The 22,431-nt window shown below is 44.7% G+C and overlaps 1 long non-coding RNA gene across 3 annotated transcripts in view; it reads right to left on the bottom strand.

Moving 5' to 3' along the window:
- LOC309658600 overlaps window positions 1-22,431 on the bottom strand; it is an 81,686-nt gene that overhangs the window by 8,813 nt on the left and 50,442 nt on the right. For 2 of the 3 annotated variants that reach the window (XR_014262300.1, XR_014262302.1), the window contains exon 4: window positions 12,784-12,850. The exons of the other annotated variant lie outside the window; for it this stretch is intronic. This is a non-coding gene — a long non-coding RNA (uncharacterized lncRNA). The remainder of the gene's footprint in view (window positions 1-12,783; window positions 12,851-22,431) is intronic. 3 annotated transcript variants of the gene reach the window in all.

The raw sequence follows: 22,431 nt of genomic DNA, 5'->3' as shown, positions 1-22,431 counted from the left end.
ACTGTACATTAAATTCTAAAATTTAATTAAACCAAATATATTTGCTAATAGGGCTTTATTACATACGTTTTTGTATAATTTCATGGAAAGCAAAAGATATTTTTATCTTTGAGTTTAGACTAGAATATAATTTGTCTTTCTGTTGTTTCCTTTGAGGATCGTTGACATGTAATACAGTGTAGCTGTAGTTTTTAATGTCTAGCAAGGGGGTTAGGAATCCCCCTCGTACCACCCAGTTATGCCTAAGTCAGACCACCAGCCACAAGAAAAAACATTCCTCGGCAGGAAGCAAGCCTGTTCTCACACACTGCAGAGAAACTGCTGCCTGGCTTAGATGATATTCTGGAATGGGAATAGTCAAGCATAATGTTTTAGAGAAAAAAGATAAACGCCTCCTGGATTTTCTTGTTTCGTGTGTTTTCATGACAAGAGGGGTAAAGCACACTTGTGCGTGTGTGTGCACACACATGCACACGCTTAAATCCTTGATTGTGTAGAGACTAAACTCCCGGAACCCTGGGGTCAGCATTAGTTAATCACTGCTGAGGCCCCAGTAGCTTCCTCTGAGGAGTAAAAGCAAACCCTGGCATAAGGAAGATATCTGGGAGGCTGTTTCTTAATGTTATCTCCCTCCTGCTACACCTGACCGGTTATGAGAAGAAGCTGAGCCTCAGTCCCTCCGCGGAGGCTGCCAGCCTAGCCAACCTGCCCTCCAAGTCTCTCGTGGGCACCCAGCTGCCCCGCACGGAGGACTGATCGAGGCTCGGCTCTGGCTAGCTTGCTGGCTTTGTCAGGGAGGCATTTACAGCTGCCCGCTGACCTTGCTTGGCCCACTGTAGACTGTGTGGGCATTTATGCAGTCCCAAGTGGGAACACCTCTGCCCGATTCTCAACCTTGGGCAAGAACTTTCTGAGCCCCGGCAGCTGAAATGAACTGGCAGCCTGGAGGACAAAGAGGCATTTGCTGGGGACTGAAAATGAACCTCTCCAAGGCGATCCAAGGCCATTTCTCAGCGCTGGTGGGGCTGGGCTGAGGGTGAGAGAGCAGCCTGTGGGGAGACGGAGGGGCTCCGTGCTGGGAAGAGGCAGCGCAGCCTGGGCCCCGTGTCTCCCTGCTCGTCCTTGTTGAGTTTGCCAAACTGCAAGGTTGACAGTCTCTGAGCTATTTCTATAGCTATAGCTAGTCACATGGACAACTACACACGTCAAGGTGACCGTAGCGTGACTACTGTACTGTCCGCTCACTCCCCAGCAGAGAGGGAGTGGCTTGTCTAGTGCTTGTTGTAACAGGAGCTGAGCTCCTGGCCCTGGTTCCTTCTAGCTCTAACTGTAAACAAAGGGTCTTTTAATTACAGATGTTATGGAGACAAAACAAATTGGCTGATACCAGCCTTATGATGAGAACAGAACTCTATATATGGTTAACTGTATATTGTTAACTATATATGATTAAGCAAATTGTGAAAATCATAGAGAAGTTTTCTACTATCTGCTACTAATTCTCTCCTCTCTTCAGAAAAGGAACTGGTGAAAACCCACAGCCAGGGTGGTAGCCAGCTTTCAAGACGGGCTCCAATAATCCTTACCTCCTGGTCTTCGCACTCTTGTATCTTTCCTTTCCACACTGTAACAGTGTGAGTCTCTATGACCAATAGAACATGGCAGAAGTAACAGTATATCACTTTCACAATTAGGTTATAATAGGGACAGTGGCTTCCATTTTAATCTCTCTCTCTGATCATTTGTCCTGGGGAAGGCTGTCCTCATGTTGTGAGGACACTCTGTGGAGACGCCCACGTGTGAGGAGCTGAGGCCCCCAGCCAACAACCACGCGAATGAGCCACCTTGGCAGCAGCTCCTCCAGCCCCAGTCAGTGCCTTGACTGCAACTACAGGAGAAACCCCAAAGCACCAGCTAAACTGCCCTCGAGTTTCTGACCCACAGAAACTGAGATAATAACCATTTGTTGTTTTAAGCCATGAAGTTTTGAGGGCAATTTGTCACACAGAAATAGATAACCAATATAACCAGGAATGGAAACCACCCCTGACTTATTCCTCCTCTGGATATCCTGGCTCAATTAACCTTCTTCCCTGACCTCGCTGCTCTTGCCTTAGGATGGTCTGCGTTGAGGTGGGAGCACCTCTGCACCAGGAATCTCACAACCATCCCTAGCTTCAGTCCATGGACTTGTACAATGTCTACTCTAAGAAGGGATAAAATGAATATTACTAAGAAAGATTTGAAAAAAATAACTATTTTAACTGGTAACCAAAGAAGGCTAAATTAATGCAAATATGAGACTACATTTTTTACTAATCAAAATAGTAAGGTTTTAAAAAAATACTCATACTTAATGGTGAAAAGGTGGTTCAATCTTTGTGAAATGTATTAAGAATATTCAAAAATTTAATACACTTTAATGCAGAGTTGATTACACTTCTAGGAATAGATGCTATGAAAGCAAATAGAAATGCAGATAGAAATTAATAGCTAAAGATGTTCACTGCAGCATTTACAGTAGTAAATCATTGGACACAACCTTTGTCCTATAATAGAGGATTTTTTTTGTTTGTTTTTTTAAATTATGGTACATCCATTTCATCGGAAGTAGTGTTGCTATTTATAGATTACGAAGGTTTTTTTTTATTATGTGGGCACATATTTAAGTAGAAGTTCAGGATACAAGATTATAAATGTAATATAGTTTCAACTCTAGAAATATAAACATAGATGAAACAAAGACTGGAAGGAAATGTGCTGAAATATTAGTACCACTTATCGTTTGAATAATCCTCCCAGACAAGGATATGGGATAAATATTTTTTCTTTATACTTTTTAGAATTTTTACATTAATAGGTATTTTTTAATATGTCTATTTTTTAAATTGAAGTGTAGCTGATTTACAATGTTATACTAGTTTCAGGTATACAACATGTCATTCAATATTTTTATAGATTATACCCCATTTAAAGTTATTACAAAATATTGGATGTATTCCCTGTACTGTACATTACATCCTTATGTCTTATTTATTTTATATCTAGTAGTTTGTACCTTTTAATCCTCTTCCCCTATCTCACTCCTCCCTCCACCCTTCTCCTCACTGGTAACTGCTAGTTTGTTCTCTATATCTGTGAGTCTGTTACTGTTTCATTGGTTTGTTTTATTGATAGATATTAGTTTTATAATCAGAAAAAAAGTTTTAAAATTGCAAATGTATGGAAAATATAGTTTCTTAAAGTCTCTAGTATTTGCCATTATCCATAAACCTTTATCCATAAACCACAATATATATTTTGGGTGATTTGTGAATGATTCACATCAAAAGCCTAAGCCAACTTAAGCTTCACCCTTCTTTTCAGGTAGGGGACTAACAGGTATTCTCTAATAAGACTGTGGATTGGGCAGCAAGTGTGTGATGAGCCCAGAAGGATGCCTGGAGGGAGATGTATCCATTGCAGCATCCTGACAACAAAGTGCCCAGGGTGAGGGGCTCTGAAGGAAGCCCTGTGAACTCAGGGTTCTCTTTTCTTTACCTAGGGATGGAAGTGGGAAGATAGAATGCAATTACAAAAAGTTGGTCACTGACTCTGAGACTCAAATTACTGACAGCTTAAAGTAATCAACACTATGAAAGCCATAATTATCCCAATGCTGTAAAGTTTTGGGTTTAAAAAAAAAAAGTTCTTCCAAGCTGTGTCTTTCTGTCTGGATCTCTCTGGTTACATAACTAGAAAAGGGCCCGCTCAGGAATGAATCACAGATGGCTCTGCTCAGTGTTTGCTTTGAAGTCAGTTCAACTTGATTTATCTGGTCCGTGGTTTGAGGCTGGGATGCAAGGATCCAACGACACACTAGTGTCCAGGCCCCAAATTAGGGACAGAGTAACTGTTTCCTGGGCACAGTGCATGAGGAAAGGATTTGCCCTTCTGGGGTGTTGATTCTGATCCTGGCTACTTGATGGGGAGGGGTGGAGCCTGGGGGTTGGCTGAGACCGCTTCTTGCCCTGCTCTGTGAAGGTTGTGGCTCTAAGCATGAACTGGGCTTGGCCTGGCTGATCTCTTCCAACCAGGGAAGCATCAGACCACTGTTAGCTGGGTGAGGTCAAATGAGGCCCCGGGCTTCAGCCTCCACTGTGGGTATCGGTAGTTATAGCTTGTTGCTCTGTTCACTTTCTCTCAGGTAGTTAATTGTATCATTTCTCCCTCCAGTTTTCTAAAAGGGATAATTGACTCAGGGAGCAGGAGTGTCAAATACTTGTGGAGGGCGGTGCCATTGAGAGTCATAGAACCAGAGACAGCCAGCACCAGGAAGGCACTAGAAGTCATCGAGGTCAGGGGCACAGGCCCGATGCCTACAGGGACAGAGGTTACCTACAGGCGGGCACTTGGGAGGTATAACACAGCAGGGAGCAGAGGGGCTGTGAACTGGAGAAGGCACACCCTTCCTAAAGGCATGCAAAGTAAAAACCTTAATAATCATTTGTAGGCCAAAGAAAACACAATCGCAGGTTGGATTTGGCCCAAGGGTCAGCCATTTGACGTTCTTGGGTGGTCGCACCCTTCAGTGTACGCATAACAAACAGGTCCAGGGAAACGACCCATTCAGGGAGCAGCTGGGCCTAGAACCCAGCCAGGGGCCTTCTGGTCCGCTGAGAAACTACCTTGATGGCAGCCCCCCTACTCCCCCATAGGGGCCATGATGACAGTTTGACAGAAAAAATCACCCCATCAACCACACGCCACCCCCTTGTTCCAGGAAATGGCCAGCCTCAAAATATCTTCCACTCCAAACAAGACACAATCTTCTTTTGAAATGTCCCCAAACTGCTCACTTGCCACTTGGTAGCCAATGAAGGACTTCCACACGTACCCAGAGATCAATTAGAAAGTCTCCCACTCCCAAACTCCCACCTCGACAGAACATTTACCAGAGACTCTAAATATTTCCTCTTTTTACTCTATAAAGCTACTTTCAACCTTCCTAACACCTTTCAACCCCTGCTGAAACAAAAGTGACCTGCAGGAGGGTTCCCTGGCTGCAAGTCTGTGAATTAATAGCCTGTGTCCTTTTTGTCCTGGACTTAGCTTTGCATGGGACACTACCCTATGTGAGAGGACTGAGGCTCTCGGGGATTTTGTCTCGTGTCTGTCTGCTCCTGGCAGAGTAGATATAATCAGTCCCCCATCACCAGCAAACTCTAACATCTTTGCAAAGCAGTTCACATTCCTAGGATGCCAGCTGGCAATTTCTGCTCCCTCTGCCCTGGAGCTGCAGAAGAGGCCCCCGGGCCCGCAGGATCCTGGGAGCCGGCCCATCAGTCCCCTGGGGCCTTGCGCAGCGGCTCCTGTGTGGAGGGGTGTCCTGGAGCCCCTCCTGCCCACTCTGCCTAGGCTCCCCACCCCAGGCAGGGCCCTATCCCTCGATAGGGACCTGTGCTCCAGCATTATGTCCAGAGACATAATGTCTCTGCACTGCTGTTTTTTCTCAACTGTGGGAACAACGTCCAGTCAAAAGCCACTTACTATTTCCTCTGTGGCTCAAGCTGAGCAAAAGCCTTAGTGATCAAGACTCCTCCGTCTCCTTCCTTTGTGAGACTCTGAGGAAGGCAATTACAATTACAATAGCTACAATAGCATTTATTAAGCACTTCCTATTCCCCAGGTACACAGCTAAGCACCTTATATTCTTCCTCTCACTTAATTCTCATGAAAATTTGATGGGGTAAGCATTGTTATCCCCTTCGTGCCGGTGATACTACGTTCAGAGAGGTTTAATAAGTTGCCCAGGGTCACACAGGGGCAGAATTCAGGTTTGAACCCAGGTTTAAGCTGGACTCCTGACCACCTTCTTATATGGCATGTCTTTCTATCACTGGGAGCCTCAGCCTCTCCCCAACTCCCATCCCACATCACAGACCCTTTCCCACTGTTACTGTCATCTCCTAAACCCAGACCGGCCTGGTTATGAGTTTGAGGGTGAGGGTGGAGAGAAAGCAGAACCAATTTAAGTCCTTCACAGATCCAAAGGCATACTAACTTTTACTGGTACCACTCCCATGATATCAACTATATCAAAATACTTCAGCAGCCTATTTTAAATATAAATGCAATTGAAAACCTTTTGAAAGGCACTTTATAACTGGGTTGTAATTTTATTTTTTATTTTAACCTGGCCATTTTATAAGAAATTATCTTGAAATCAATTTAATTTTTCATTCTGAAACATTTTGTAGACCCTTGAAAAGCCGTAGGCACTGGGCTTATGGAGTGCTTAAATGCTTTTTTTAAATCATGGGATGAGGAAGAGAGCTTCTCCATATAGTTCCATATCCTCACCAGTGTGTAAACCTTTGATTCAATTTCCAGAAGCATTATTTTGCCTCCTGAGGTGGGCAGCACTAAATCCTTTCTGTTAGTGCCTTCTGGGAATTTCTGACCCCAAGTCTGCTGTTTTGGTGTCCTTTTAACACGTCCAACTTGTGGGCGCCGTGGGAGGTGAATGTATGAAAACAGAAGAATGGTTAATGCTGTGCATCACAAATTCTCAGTTCCTGAAGCCAACGGCTGCCCTTCTCCCTGAGTGAGGTTCAAGGACTGGCAATGATGCACTTTAGAGACATTGGCACTAGTTTATCTCTGAGATGGTATATTAGTCAGCTAGGGCTGCCATAGCAAAATACCGCAGACTGGGTAGCTTAAACAACAGAAATGTATTTTCTCCCAGTTCTGGAGGCTAGAAGTCCAAGATCAAGGTGCCAGCAGGGTTGGTTTCCTCTGAGGGCCATGAGGGAATGATCTGTTCCAGGCCTCTCTCCTTGGCTTACAAATGGCCGCCCTCTTGCTGCCTCTTCATAAGGTTGTCCCTCTGTTCCTGCATGTCCCTGGTGTCTCCCTGCTTGTCTTAATCTCCTCTTCTTATAAGGGTGTCATATGGGATGAGGGCTCATCCTCATGGCTTCATTTTAACTTAATCACTTTCTTAAAGGCCCTCTTACCAAATACAGTCACATTCTGAAGTACTGGAAGTTAGGACCTCAACATGTGAATTCGGAGGTGAGGCACAATTCAGCCCATAATAGATGGGTTTTCTTTTAAAACACCCTAATGCTCAGAAGCACTCCCTCCATCTTTGCCTAGAGCTCAGGAGAGGGCTCTGCGACGCTTGGAAGAGCTGGAACAAGGTGGGGCGCTTCTGTTCTAAGGGTGCTTGTTAAGCACTGTGCTAAATAAATGCTTTATTAGCAGTAACTCAACATCCTGTGATGTAATTATTACCCCCAGTCTGCACATCAGAAAACAAAGAGGTTATGCCGTTTGCCCAAGGTTAGTCAGCTAATAAGTGACATAGCTAAGAAATAAATGGAAACAGTTATGCTCTTAGCCACTACAATATGCTGGTGTGTAAAATCCCTTTAGGCATGGGGAGAGGGGAATAGCTTTTCATTTCCAAAAGGCTTGGTTTGTTTACTCATTGTGTGTGTGTGTGTGTCTGTGTCTGTGTGTCTGTGTGTCTGTGCGTATATGTGTGTACGTAATGGAGGGAGGTGATAAACAACTTCTTTGAGTTTTGTTTTGTTTTGTTTTGTTTTGTGTAGGGTGGTTCAAAGAATTTGCCTGGAAGATCACCTATCGTTAGGCCTTACAGTTCAAAGATGAAGGCCCAGGGAGGGAATTTGGCTGGTGGCCTAATAGTAGGGAGGGAACAGGGGCTGTGAGCTTGAGGTTAAGAGAAGAGACCCCCCACCCCAATCCCAGGATAGTCTCCCAAAATTTGGAAGGGGTCTGTGTAAATAGCATTCCAGGAGGGACAGAGGCCTGAGCCCACCCACACACAGGAACACCGCGGTGGCAGAATCAGGATGCCCAGTGCCTGCAGAGGTGGACGCTGACCTCTGTGACTCAGGACTCTCCATGATGGTCCCTGAGGCCACGTCTGGCATGGAGGGAAGAAGATGCTAGGGGAGCCAGCATCCTTCAAACAGACAGTGGTGACTGACAGATGAGGACAGACCCTGCTGCCCCACAGGCCCAAGGGTTCTTACAGAGGGAAGATACAGAACCCCAACATCTGGCCCCAGGATTCTCAACATCTGGAAGAGTGGGTATGTGTACCCGATTTATTTTGCTTTAGAAAAATTAATTTCTCATAATTTGTGTCATGGAGCAATTCATATTGTACGTTTATTCTGGTTCCTTTCCAATTTTTCCTGTCTTGTTCAAGCGATCGGATCCCAAACTGGGTATGAGTGTACACAAAGGGGCTTCAAATTCACACCAACCAACCCAACGGTTTCCCAGTCCCCTCACGAGAAGTAGTTTATATACAAGTGTCACGTGTGTGTTTAGCTGCCTCATCTGCATGTGGTCCATTTTTCCAAACCAGGCATTAGGGTCCTCCCAAGTAGGAATCAGATCTTTCCTTGTTCTCTCAGCCCCATCTTGTAATGGTCAGCACAGAACCCAACACTTGGAGAATGCTCATAGATGGGAAGGGAATGTGCTTAAGATTTGAATGACAGATCTGCCCCCTACAATGAGCGTTAATACCAGCCAACTGGGATTTAAGCAGGGATCTTATGCTAGAACCATCATAATCAGAAACGGTCTGGCACCTCTCGGCAGATGCTGGACAGGCGTGCCCTGGAAGTTGCGGGCAGCTTCCTACCTATCCTTGACTTGCCAGACCCTCACCTGGCTCAGTGAAGAGAGAACTGCTTTAGAGTCCAAGAGACTTGGGTTTTGAATGATTTAACCTTGGATGAATTCCTTGGGCAAGTTACTTAGCCTCTCTTAACCTCGTTTCCTGGTTTTTAAAATGGGAAAAGGAGCAATTACATTAAGGAATTTCTAAGAGGATTAAATGATATAACTTATGCAAAGCTCCTAGCACAGAGAAAAGGCTCAGTCATCACTGACAGCCTTACCTTACCCACCCCTGGCCTCTCTCCATCGTTCCTCAGGGGTAAGACCAGCATCCAGAACCACTCCTGAGCAGAGGCAAGTAAGTACTAGAAGGTATTACTTGAGGAAAGAAAACAGCCCAGAGACTCTGATCCAGGCTGACAGGCAGACTCATGAAACTCACACCAAAAAAAAAAAAAAAAAAAAAAAACAGCACAAAGACTTAGGACAAGGGATGCAGCCCATTTGAGGACTATAATTCATGTCCCCTTGGACACGCTGGTGAGAGCCCTGGACCCTGCTTACCTCCACCTGAGAGCCGTCTAGTTGAAAAAGCAGCTAGCCATTGCAGGCTGCCAAGGGGGCAGCGTGGCAGGCTGGTTAAGAGCACTGACCTGAGCTTAAATCCTCACTCTGCCACTTACGACTTGTGACCTTGGATTTGTTACGTAACCTATCTGAGCTTATTTTATCACCTGTACAAGAGGTTGGATGAAGCACTTATCAAGGTGCCCAGCGCCCCGTCAGCGCTCAGAGGCATTAGGGCATCATAAGGTGGTGGTTAAAACTTGGACTTGGGAGCCCGGCTCTGCCACTTACTAACTTTCTATCCATGTTCAAGTAACCAGCCTCTCAATGCCTCAGTTTCTTCATTTGCAAAATGGGGACAGTAATTTTACCCAGTATCCTTAGTTTGGGTGCCTCCAGAAGCTCTGAGACAGGGATCTGAGAGTAAGGAGTTTATTTGGAAGGTGCTCCTGGGATACCCTGGTGTGGGTAGAGAAGTGAAACAGGGAAGGGGAGGCAGCTGATAATGGGCTACCTGTGAGCAACTGGGACTCGCTTTGCATGAGGGACTCCAGGAGAGTGTGCACAATGTACCCCAGATACTCCCAGCTGAGGGTTAAGGAAGCTGGGGTATTATCACCAAGTCCCCCCTCTGTCATTCTGAGGGCTGTTTCTGAGTGTCTTAACTCTCAGCACCCCAGTGTCCTGCACATGGGGTGAGTGTGCTCCGGCAGCCAGGAGAAAAAAAAGGTTATTTCGGCAGAGAATTTCAGGTGCTTGCAGTAGCAGTCTGTGGCGTAGAGGAGAGTGAGAGTGGATACGGACAGACAGCCAAAAGCATCTGCTACACTGCCTCGCAGGGCTGTGATCATAATTGAATAAAATAAACACGTAAAATTCTTAGAACAGTACCTGGTGTGGGGCAATCGCCCTCCCAGGTGACACGCACACTAAACAGGTCCAAATAATCTTTCACTTAAAAACATTTCAAAGTACTTGTGAACGTTCCTAATAATTTCTTATTTAATGGAAGGGAAGAATTAGGGAAAAGTAATTCAGCTCAATAAATATTTATGAACAGCTCACCTGTGGCTGTGAGGCATTGTGTTCCCATAATAATCAACAGAAATAAAGAACTCGTATCCCTGAGACAAGGTTCTCCACCCACCACCTCTTCCTAAGCATATCCTCTTGCTTGTTATCCTTTAAAAATATTCTTTCTTTATTCTTGACGTCTTCCTTACTTCAGTTTGCAATTCGCAGGTGGGGTTGCCGGTAATCTTTGAAAATTCATGGATAGTATATGAATCGCCAAAATCATGGAGACAGGCAAGTCTCACTTTTCAATTCTATAAACTAATACAAACCAATGAAGATTTCAAAGAAAAAAAATGGTCACCAAGAGCTCTCAGCAAACCTACTCAACAGCAAAAAAGATTCACACTATCCTCCCATATTACTAACCTAGTCCTTCCACCCTTAAATATGGAAGACTCATCAAGATCCCACATGCCGCGGAGCAACTAGGCCCTTGAGCCACAATTACTGAGCCTGCGCGTCTGGAGCCTGTGCTCTGCAACAAGAGAGGCCGCGATAGTGAGAGGCCCGCGCACCGCGATGAAGAGTGGCCCCCGCTTGCCGCAACTAGAGAAAGCCCTCACACAGAAATGAAGACCCAACACAGCCAAAAATAAATAAATAAATAATTAATTAAAAAAAAAAAAGTTCTTGAGTATTAAAAAATACTTAGGTGTAGATCTGACAAAGCTGTACAGAACTTGTATGCTAAAATGCAAAGTGATACATGAACCATGAATCTAAGGAGACTTGGGCATCACCATCCTGTGGTAGAAAGAGCTTAGTTAGACCTGGCTTTGGAACTTGGTGTGTCATTAGCTGTGAGATTTTGGTAAATTAATCTCAAATATCTATCGCTGAAATATTTTCATCATGGCTGCTTTAAAATCATTATCAGATAATTCTAACATCTCTGTCAGATCAGTGTTAGAGTCTATTGTTTGTCTTTCTTCATTCAGTTTGAGATCTTCTTAGCTCTTGTATAAGTCATTTTCAATAGAAACCTAGACATTTTCCTGTTACATTATGAGACTGAGGCTTATTTAAACCTTCTGGTCTGGTTCCCCCCACGTTTCTTTTTGAACACCACTCCAGCGGTTAAAGAAGGCGGGGTACATCACCTTGTTACTTACAGGTGGAGGTAGAATCCAGATTGCCCAGTTGTCCTCTATGGTATCCGAGGTAGGGGGTTCCTCTTTGCTGCTCTGTAGGAGTAGTAGTTCTGGTCCCTATGCTGTCTCCACTGACATTGAGGTAGGGGTGGCCTCGTCACCACTGGCAATTTTGAAATTGCCAGGCCTGACTCTCCATCGGGCCTCCTCTGACAGCACCCCAGTGGGGAAGAGGAGGGATACCTCATCACCGCTGGGCGAGAGAAAAAAATCTAGGCCCCCCATGTGGGCTCCACTAAAATTACAGGGGTGGCAGTGGGCCTCACTACCAACTGGCGGGGATAAAAGTCCTGGCTCCCTATTTGGTCTTCACTAACTCCATCATGGTAGCGGGGTGCAGTGCCTCATTACAGCCTTGTGAGTGTGCGGGTCTAGGCCTTTGCTGGCATGGGTAGGGTAAGGCCATAGTTTTTCCTGTAGTATGTGGCTGGAATAGAGTGATTCTTATTTAAGTTTTCTGCTTTGCTGGGCTGCATTCTTCCTAGTGATTTGACTAAAAATAGCAGGCTTCTGTTGGGGATTTTTATGTCTGCACTCACTGGCATTTCTTGGGTGAGCTTCTGCAGCTCCAAGTATAGGATATATGAGGCAACAAGAAAACCCAGGGAACTCACCCCGCATCGTTCCTTGGGGCCTCATGTCCCTGGCTGGTCTGCCTTCTTCTTTCCGTCTTTCAGAGTCTTCCTACGCTTGTTTCATATATAATGTCAGGGTTTTAGTTGTATTTAGTAGCATGAATAGGGAAAATACGCCCACCCATCTTTCCTGAGGTCAAAGTCTCTCATTCTTCATTTTAAAGTAACTAGTATTGCTAAGAATTTCATTGCAAGGCTTGGAAAATCCTACTGCTAAGAAATAGTCATGATTTTACAGGAACCCATAAAAGCCAATGTTTGGGGGCCAAAACAAACTTTTCTAATAGAGAGACTTTATATAAGTTTTCACTCAATGTTATTGCTTTGTTTGGGGGACCCCTTTTGACCTGTGATAGACATGACATGTCATAAAAAGAATATTAAAAGTGCCAGGCCATCACTGTGCTTTAAGTGATGTGATAAGTAAAAGAGATTTAATATATTCAGGAGCAAGCACTTTGAGGTTTTAGGAGGATTCTATGCCCAGTCACTTTGAGTCAGAAGGTAAGTTATTCTAAAGTCAGGTGCTACATCTGAGTGGTCTGCTTAGTATCCCTGATCAATTACATCATTTATTTGTGTGCATGTCAGGAATATACACAGCAAGTCTCAAAAGGTGGGGAAAAATGTTCCCTGGGTCACCTCCACATGGGACTGCTTACATTTGGTTCAGGTTAGAAATGAACGGGTTGACTGTAACTTACCGAGCCTCCAAGATACGGTCTAAGTTCCAGAAAGGGAAAGTGATGATCTGGAGTGTCAGGTCACATTCTGGGATTCCAGAAAACAAATATTTCAGGAAGGATCCTATTTTTAAGTTGCAGAATAAAATCATCACTTTTGGAAAGGCCCCCTTCCCTATCTTAAAAAAAAATCTCTCAGAGACTGCTGGGCTGAAACTCAGTCTTGGGTGACGAAGACAAAGAAATCACGCTGCAGCAGTCAATATTTTGCTGGTGTTGAAATATTTACCTGGTGTTGTTTCAGTCCAAGAGCACTGCATACTTGAGCAATGGGTGAGTCTTGGGATGGGGAAGAGGTAAGGACAATGAAAAAGGAACCCAAAGTGTTCTCGGCCAGGGCTGAAAGCAACTCTCCTTGATACCCATCAATTTTCTTTCCCAAACAGTCCTGACAGAGTCTTTTAGTATCAATTAGATGTTCCCAGAGAGCACCTATAATCCTTTAGACATCATTGTTCTCTTATGTCAATATGTATATTACCAGCAAAGATCTCACTATTCAGAAAGAAAAAAAAGGTAGATGCTGTTCAACTTCAGAGTAGCTGACTCTGATTTTAGTTCATAAAGCTCTATTTTCCAAATCTTATGGAATGTTACATCTTGGCAATGCATGAAACATAAGCATCTGGATTCTAAATTCCCAAAGACATTTGAACAATGACATGTACAGTGGATTTAAAGATATACACGCTAGGCAGGTAGTCTTGCTAGCAAGAGCCTTTCCTTCAAGATCTAACAATTAGCTCCCTGGCCGGGACCCAGCATGCAGACCAAAGGAGAACACTGACATTCCCAGAGGAAAAGTGCAGCTCTGCCAGCAGCTCTCCTATCCCTACTAGGTCCCTAGTAATGGCACAAGTCTGCATCTAGAGGTAACATTTGCAAAGCTTGACTTTTTTTTTTTTTTGCTTTAGCTTCTTCAGAGGGAGGCCATTGTTATTCATATCTCTGAAAAGAATATAAAAACACTGTAGTACTTAACATAACATACTCTCTACTCTCAAGGAGTCAAATTGCCATTGCAAACGATGATATAAGGAAGGAACACCCAGAAAGACTTAGAGGAAGGGAACAGTCCATCAGCAGACACAATAGCAGGTGCTGTTTTCATAGTGAAGTGTTAGGAACTGTAGAAAGAGGCAAAAATGAACCAAATGGTAGTCTGTGCACAGTGCACCAGACTCTCCAAGCCACCACACCCATGATGACTGAATAGTCCCTCCATAGCCTAAAGCATGCACACAGCTTACCAAGGGACACAGGGTGGATTGTTGGGAAAGCACATCTCTAGAGCCAGGAGGAATCACAACTGAATCCCAATTCCATTGCTTACTAGCTAGGTGCCCTAGTACTGATTGCTTAACCTTTCAGAATCTCCATTTTCTTACCTATGAGTATTCATTAATTCATTTAGTACCTATTCAATGCTTATTATGTGGCAACTATTGCACTAGGTCCTAAGCAATACAGCAATGAATAAAACCTCTTGTGTGTTCTTTTTTTTTTTTTTTATAAATTTATTAATTTATTTATTTATGGCTGTGTTGGGTCTTCGTTTCTGTGCGAGGGCTTTCTCAAGTTCCGGCGAGCGGGAGCCACTCTTCATCGCGGTGCGCAGGCCTCTCACTATCGTGGCCTCTCTTGTTGCAGAGCACAGGCTCCAGACGCGCAGGCTCAGTAGTCGTGGCTCACGGGCCTAGCCGCTCCACGGCATGTGGGATCTTCCCAGACCAGGGCTCGAACCCGTGTCCCCTGCATTGGCAGGCAGATTCTTAACCACTGCGCCACCAGGGAAGCCCCTCTTGTGTGTTCTGATTTAAATGAAATATATATGTAAAGCATAGAGTATAGAAACTAGCAGAGATATGGGAGATGCTCAATAACTATTATAAATTCCTTCCTCCTTTTTATCCTTTGAGGGGTGCAGAAGGAGTTTAATCCAAAACAACCACTTGTTCATTAAAAGATAAATTACGTTATGTCTACCTCCAACACAAAGAACAATTCATGGACTCCAATTAGGGAAATTTGGCATCTTAAGTGTTAGGACCTTATACCAGGGCTTGAGAGGAAGGGGTGGAGGAAATTCTAAAAGCTTCCTATCAACCATTTGCCCTGACCATTCCCCCCAATTCTGAATCAACTCTTAACTAACTGTTGTGGTGTAGGGGATAGAGTACAGAAAGTGGAAGACGTGCTAGGTCACTTGCCTGAGCCATTAACTAGCCATGTGACAGAAGGTAAGTCATCTAAGCCAATAATAACAGCAGCCATCACCTGCTGAAGTTCTTAAAAGTGCTCACTAGACTAAAAATTCCTTGAAGTAAAGACTTACTTATTTGAATCCCTCCTTCAGTGGCTATTAAAAGGCAAAAAGTTGGCACTCAAGCAACATTTGCTGAATGTAAAATTGAGATCATTCTGCCTTGCCCATGTTGTAGGTTTTTTATGAAGATCAAATGAGGCCATTTTTATAAAAACTCTTTGAGGTTGTAAAATATTATGCAGATGTAAGGAATTAATATATGCCTGTCTCAGGTCTGGAAAGGAAGTAGGAAAAAGAGAGAAATGGGAAGGATGAAAGAGAGTTGAGGGCAGGGCAGGCAGTTGGATTTGAGAGCGATTGAAGCTACTCTGAGGTGGAGGAAAGATTTCAATTGCTGTAAGAATTTGGGGGCCATTTCCCACACAGCCTGACAGTCTTTCAGTGACTGTTCCTTAAGACCTACTCCAAGATATTCTACCCTATGACCAGACTCAGGGTATTGGGGAAAGGAATTATGACAGTCATATAATATGATGGATACCACAGGACTTTCTAAGATCATGCTTCAGAGAGACTGTTAGTGACATGGGGAGATACTTAAGAATAAATTAAATAATTTTTTTTAAAAAGCAATGAGGATCTTAATTTTGTAAATAAATAAATAAAAAATATAGAAGCAAGGACAAAAGCAATCTCCAAGAGGAGATATACCAATAAGTTAACAGTAATACTTTATTATAGGTACTTATAATAATTAAGTAATCTTTGTTGTCTTGTTTATACTTGTATATATTCTATATAATCTTCAATGAATAATTATTACTTTTATAATTGGAAATATATCTGTATGTATAAACAGATACTCTCTTCTTCGCTGGTTCTTACATCCCTTCTGGGAACTGATTCAGATCCAAATCAGCTATTCCAAAAACCAAATCACCAGGAACTGAATCAGATGTCCCATCCAAGTCCCAGCTGGCAAAAATGAGACCTGTAATTCAGCTTTTTGATTTTGTTAGCTGTACGGCTAGATTGGGCTCTTTTCTCCTTTTATCCCGGAAGTTGGATGCCTGGGTTCCAGTCACAGCTCTAATAGCTGTGTGCCCTCAGACATGTCACTGGCCCTCTCTGGGCCTCCCTCCTCCCCTGTAAAATGAGGGAGCTGGACTCTGATGATCTAGGACCACCTGGGCAAGTTTTATACCATTCACCACCTTCCCTTGGCTTTTTTCCTCTGAGTATATTTGTTCCATTTTACTCCCTCTGACAATTCTTCCCAAGGAGAAGAAGTGAAGCACAAATGAGGCTTTCTGAGTTTTTGTTGACACTTTTTTTTTTTTTTTTTTGGCTGCATTGGGTCTTCGTTGCTGTGCGCGGGCTTTCTCTAGATGCGGCGAGCGGGGGCTACTCTTCGTTGCGGTGCGTGCGTTTCTCCTTGCGGTGGCTTTTCTTGTGGAGCACGGGCTCTAGGTGCGCAGGCTTCAGTAGTTGTGGCGCACGGGCTTAGTTGCTCCATGGCATGTGGGATCTTCCTGGACCAGAGCTCGAACCCGTGTCCCCTGCATTGGCAGGCGGATTCTCATCCACTGCGCCACTGGGGAAGCCCCTTGGTTGACACTTCTACTTGCAAGTTGGAAGACCTTGTTGGCTGGAGCGAAGGGTCTGCTTGTTGGTGAAGTCAACGGGCATGAGCTGGTGCTGTTCCCTCTCCCTCCTCGTAATCAGAGCCCTGGCTACTAAACTCGTGGCTGGCGTCAGAGCAGCAACCAACATTTGGTTGACATGGACATAGTTTTTCATCAGGGGAAAGCAGGAATGAATTCAAGAGGCTTCTTTTTATTCAAGCAATTTTGAGTATCTGCTTTTGGGTTTATGTCTGCCTGCATTTGGCAGAGCTGGTCTTGGGGAAGACCTGGCATTTGTGACCAAAGGGGGTCAGTCTCCTTCCTTCTCCAGGATGGAAGCAGCACGAATTGTCCCCGAGCTCCCAGTCGGCCAGAGGGGGGCAGCCAATCCTCCTCTGCCCCAGCCGCAGTAGCCCGTGGCCACTCGGCCCCTGAGAGCCACAGGCCTCACATCTCCCCAGCTCCAGCCTCCTTTCAAAGGCCCTTTATTAAACCATGAACTATTTGCTGTCGAGACATTTAGGATGAAATCATTGTGTTAAACAAATAAACGCAGCTTCGTCCAGATTTCTGCTCTGAGGAGCAGAGTAAGAAAATAATTTCTGTCTGCTCGCCACAAAAGCGGCTGGAAAGGCCCAAAGAAAAATATTATTTTTACTCCATTGTGTGAAATATTGTCCTGGAGGATCTGACGCACTAAGCGTTTGAAGAGTTTGTGCTGGCAGGTTTCAAAGGTCCCCTGGGTCGGCCCCCTGGGATTGTTTTCTGCATTAATAAACTTAGCATGATGTGTGTTAAAAGGAACATTCTGTTTGCTTTGTAAATAAGGGATGTCAAACAAGAAGCAGAAGCCTTACAGACACTAGGTGATGTGTTCTCGGAGCAAGGAGGGGGAGGTAGGGAGGGAGAGGCACCCTGGAAAAACGGGTAATGCTGGGGCTCCCTGCACTGAGCTGAGGCCTTGTTGGGAAAACAAATCAGTCTGTCTGAGTCCAAACCAGGCCATTTCCTCACTGATCCTGGTGGGAAAGCTGCACACTTTGCCCCGAACCAGCAGGACACAGGCTTGGGAAGGAAAGTTCTCAAGTGTCTGTCAGCTGTGTGGTGGAGGGGAGACGACGGCGCCTGGCAGAGGGGCCCTCCCCCAACCCTGAACCCCGCCCACCCCTTTTAGAGAAGTTTCCTGGCTTGTCGGGATCTCCCAGAGCTGGCAGGCAGGAGGGGGCAGAGGTGAAAGCTATATCTTTGGGAATGATGATCTGGCTATCGCTCCCTCTCTCTCTCTCATATGCCTTTCTCAGATGTGTCTGCAGCCCCTGTCAAATTCCTGACGGGCCCTCAGGGACGCCGACATCGTGGGAGACACATCACCCTGGCCCTGTGAGCCCTCCTCTGCAGGGAGCCCGAAGGAACCAGGGCAGGATGTGTAACGCCTCTGGCTCAAGTATTTGCTATTTTCACAGGTGCCTCCCCCTGGTCCCACAGCCCCCTCTGTTGTCTGATCCAATGTTATCGAAGGCTCCCCAGACCTCCCAGGCATTTTCATTTCCGCCCGCTGCCCTGCTGGCTTCTTCCCGTTACTCCCCAAGCTCTCCACTCCCCTCTGCGGTCCTGGAAAGACTTCCTGTGACATCCATTTCTATTCTGGCAAGTCCTGGTTCTCTCCTGCTCAGGAGTTCATACCATTTCTTGAGACTTTGGAGGAAAGTGATGACAGGGAATGCTGAGCTCTCTCTGGTGAGAATCACAGACTCTCAGAGGTTAAGGGTGTAGACACAGAAACCCGGGGGTGTTCATCTTGGACCCTAGTCGAATCACCTGGAGGGTTTTTATAGTTGCTGTTTTCTGAGCCCACACCCAAGTGGTTCTGATTCAGTTACTTTGGGGTGATGTTTTTAACCTCAAAATGTTTTTACGTTTTGGAGATTCCTGTAGTGGGTGACTCCAGTGTGGCAACGAAGAAACCAAGCCAAGCTGTGTTCTCACCCCACATGCTAATTTCATGGAGGAGTAACTCACGTGTCTGAGGTCTCTGTATTTGTTTCCTGTGGCAGCCGTAATGAGTACCACAAACTGAGTGGCTTGACCAACAGAATGTATTCTGGAGGCCAGAAGTCCAAAATCAGGGTGTTGGCCGGACTGCACTTCCTTTGGAGGCTCTGGGGAAGGATCCTTCCTTGCCTCTTCCAGCTTCCAGTGGCTGTCAGCATTCCTTGGCTTGTGGCTGCAACTCTCTGCTCTGTCTTCACATTGCCTTCTCCTCTGTGAGGCTCTCTGTGTTCTCACCTTCCATCTGTGTTATCTCCCTTTATCTTTTTCTTATAAGGACATTTGTGATGGCATGTAGGTCCCATCTGGATAAACCAAGATAAGCGCCTCCTCTCAAAATTGCTAATCACATCTTTTGCTATATAATATTCATTCTTTAACCATATAAGGTAATATTCACAGGTTATAAGGATTAGGACATGGACACACCTTTGGGGGGTCACCATTCATCCCACAACAGTCCCTTGGTCAGTGGCAGAGTTAGGACTAGAACTGGGTCTTCTGACTTGCCACAGAATATGCCTGCTGCTATATCAGGCCCCTGGGTTGCATACGTCCCTTTGAAGCAGTCCAGTGAGGAACTTAAGTGCAGGGTTTTTGCATCAGCAGACCTGAGTTCAAATCCCAGCACTTATTCAGTTTACCACTGATTTTTGGTCTGCAAATTGGGGATAATCATTTAGCCTAATTTTAAGGAATAAATGACACAATGTATGTAAAGCACTTAGCAGGACCAGGCACATGGTAAAGGCTCAGTGTTAGTATTACTGATCTGGCAGGAATTAAATATTTTATCATAAAAAAATTATAGGAGAGAGTAAATACATGCAATTATATATCTGATAAGGGATTATTACTCAGAATATATGGAGAACTCCTAAAATTCAACAACCAGAAAACAAACAACCTGATTCAAAAACGGCAAAAACTTTAAAAGACATTTCTCCAAAGAAGACATACAAATTACCAATAAGCACATGTAAAGATGCTCAACATCAATAATCATTAGGGAAGTGCAAATCAAAACTGCAATGAAATACCACCTCATACCTATTAGGATGGCTACTATCAAAACAACAGAAAATAATGAATGTTGGCAAGAATGTGGAAAAGTGGAACCCTTGTACACTATTGGTAGGAATATAAAATGATGATTCTCAAAAAATTAAAAATAGAACTACCATATGACCCAACAATCCCACTCCTGGGTATATACCCAAAATAATTGAAAACAGGGTCTCAAATCAATATTTGTTCACCCATGTTCATAGAAACATTATTCACAACAACCAAGACATGGAAGCAACCCAAGTGTCCATCAATGGATGAATGGATAAGCAAAATGTGGTATATACATACAACGGAATGTTATTCAGCCTTAAAAAGGAAGGAAATTCTGACATATGCTATAGCATAGATGTACCATGAAGACATTATGCTAAGTGAAATAAGTCAGTCACCAAAAGATATATACTGTATGATACCACTTATATGAGGTACCTAGATTAGTCAAAATCATAGGGACAGAAAGTAGAATGGTGATTGCCAGAGGCTGGAGGGAAGGGAGGTATTGGGAGTTACTGTGTAATGAGTATAGAGTTTCAGTTTTGCAAGATGAAAAGGGTTTTGGAGATGGATAGTAGTGATAGTTGCACAACAATATGAAAAAAAACTATAATATGCAACCAGTACATTGCTAACGCAACATTAGCAACCTATGAGCTGGACTTGAATTGAACAAAGAGGGTAAAGGTATTGAAGTCCCCACTTGGGAGGTAGCGGGAGAGTGGGCCACACTGGGAAAGCAGCCTAGACTGCAGTGGGTGACAGGTCAAGTGTGGAGCGATTTCAGAGACCTGCACAGAGCTCCTCTCCCTGGTCTCATAGCTAAGTGGTCTCCAAGGAGCTGGGGCTGCCACCTGCACAGCATCCTGGCGACCCTCAACAGGAGCCACCCCTGGCCTGCTGTTCTCACTGTTAATCTGTTTTAGTATCATCCACCTGGCTAAGTGGGATGAGCCAAAGAAAGGCAGGGAGATCTTAAAGGTCGCCTAAGAACAGTCTGAAACAAGAGGTTGTGTGATCTAGGGGCCATTTAAAGATTTCATGTTGCTTTTGTAAAATCTCTCTTCCACCAGCCCGTATTAAGAGAAAAAATTCCTCGTGGCCAGAGTTCAGTACAAATCTCCCAGCACCACGGAGTTGCAGACCTTCCCCAATATGTTGCCGTTTTTAGGAAGCAGCACAATCATACTGAAAGATCCATTTTAAAAGGTCTTGTCTCCCCTCTGACCCTCCCCATCGCAGCCTCCACCCCCAAATACGCACACACTGCCAATAGGTCTCCCACCAAAGCCCCAGCTGAAAATACCCTCAGCTGTTGGCTTCTGTTATAGTTTTCACTACAGACCCACAGTCTCATAGGCACCCAGTGATAACACAGAGGGAATTCAAGAACTGCCACTGAACACACGGGCTCAAATGCAGCTTCCCTGAGCTGGAAGGGTATGAGCAAGCTCCCCAGATCCCTCACAAAAAGAGGCCACCTCCCCTTTGTTGGTGGCCCGCACTCCTCAAAAAATAAACCAAGCAAGGAGGGGAAAGCAGCTTTGGAACGCTCAGGAATCTACACACAACTTCCCCATACCCTGCTGTCTCCCAGAGATTTCTTTTCCTAATCTTGCTCCATGAGCAGTGGGTCACCAGAAATCCTAATCTGGCTCTGGAGGAAAGTTCAGGATGGTAAGATATGGGTAAAGCCTAAGTGTTAGGATCACTCCACCCACCTTCACAGTGAGGGAAAGCCAGGCTGGTCTGAGCGTCTCCCAGAGCTTCATACTGGAAGGCAGCCCCTGCAAAAACCTGTGCCCAGAGAAAGCACGAGCTGTGCACACAGTGTACTATATAATCAGAACAGGTGAAAATGTTCTTCCTCTGGTACGTTTAACATATGTCCATTTTCCTCTGCTGGTGAGCACCACTTGTTTTCCTTTTCCTGACCCCTTTTTTGCTGGTTGTCTTTTCACATAAATTTCAAAGTTGTAGCCAAACAAAAATTAACATCATACCAGAAAGAGCTCTTTAAGATAGTGTAGGAGACAAAGATGAAGACTCAACAGTTTCTATGTTATATCCTACACATCTTCATGCAGCTACTTTTAATGACACCTCTGGCCCATCCTCTTTGCCTTGTGGTCCCTGCCTATAGGCAAACCAAAACTTGGCCACCATGGGAGTAATAACAGCTTAAAGTAGCTACAGCTATGGATATAATCAGAACCATGATGTGGTGACAAGACTTCTATGGAGGTTTAAAATACTGCTAGAGTATCACTCAACAGCTTACAACTGCTGCAGCCTCCCCTGGGGTTCTTGCCCCCAGCACCACACTGGAGATGGGACTGTTAGTCATAAAATGTTCTTGGGACAGTGTGATGGCAGCAATAAGCCATGGATTAAACTGGACCAGTTCTAACACCCCTTTCAACTCACATATCTGGGAATATACAGGTCTTCAGTTTATATGGAGGGGAGGCTGGGGGTCAGACCCAAGCAGCCTCCTGCAAAGAAGGAGGTACCCAAAAGATGACCAGACCTCAGGGTTCAAGACTTCCTATTTGCCTGATGTGCCTGACAAGAGGTTAACATCCAAAACATACAAACAGCTCA

The sequence above is a fragment of the Balaenoptera physalus genome (assembly GCF_965194825.1).
Source record: "Balaenoptera physalus genome assembly, chromosome: 3".
Classification (NCBI taxonomy): Eukaryota; Metazoa; Chordata; class Mammalia; order Artiodactyla; family Balaenopteridae; genus Balaenoptera; species Balaenoptera physalus.
Note: the sequence above shows the minus strand (reverse complement) of the source record. Positions and strands in the feature narration are given on the sequence as shown.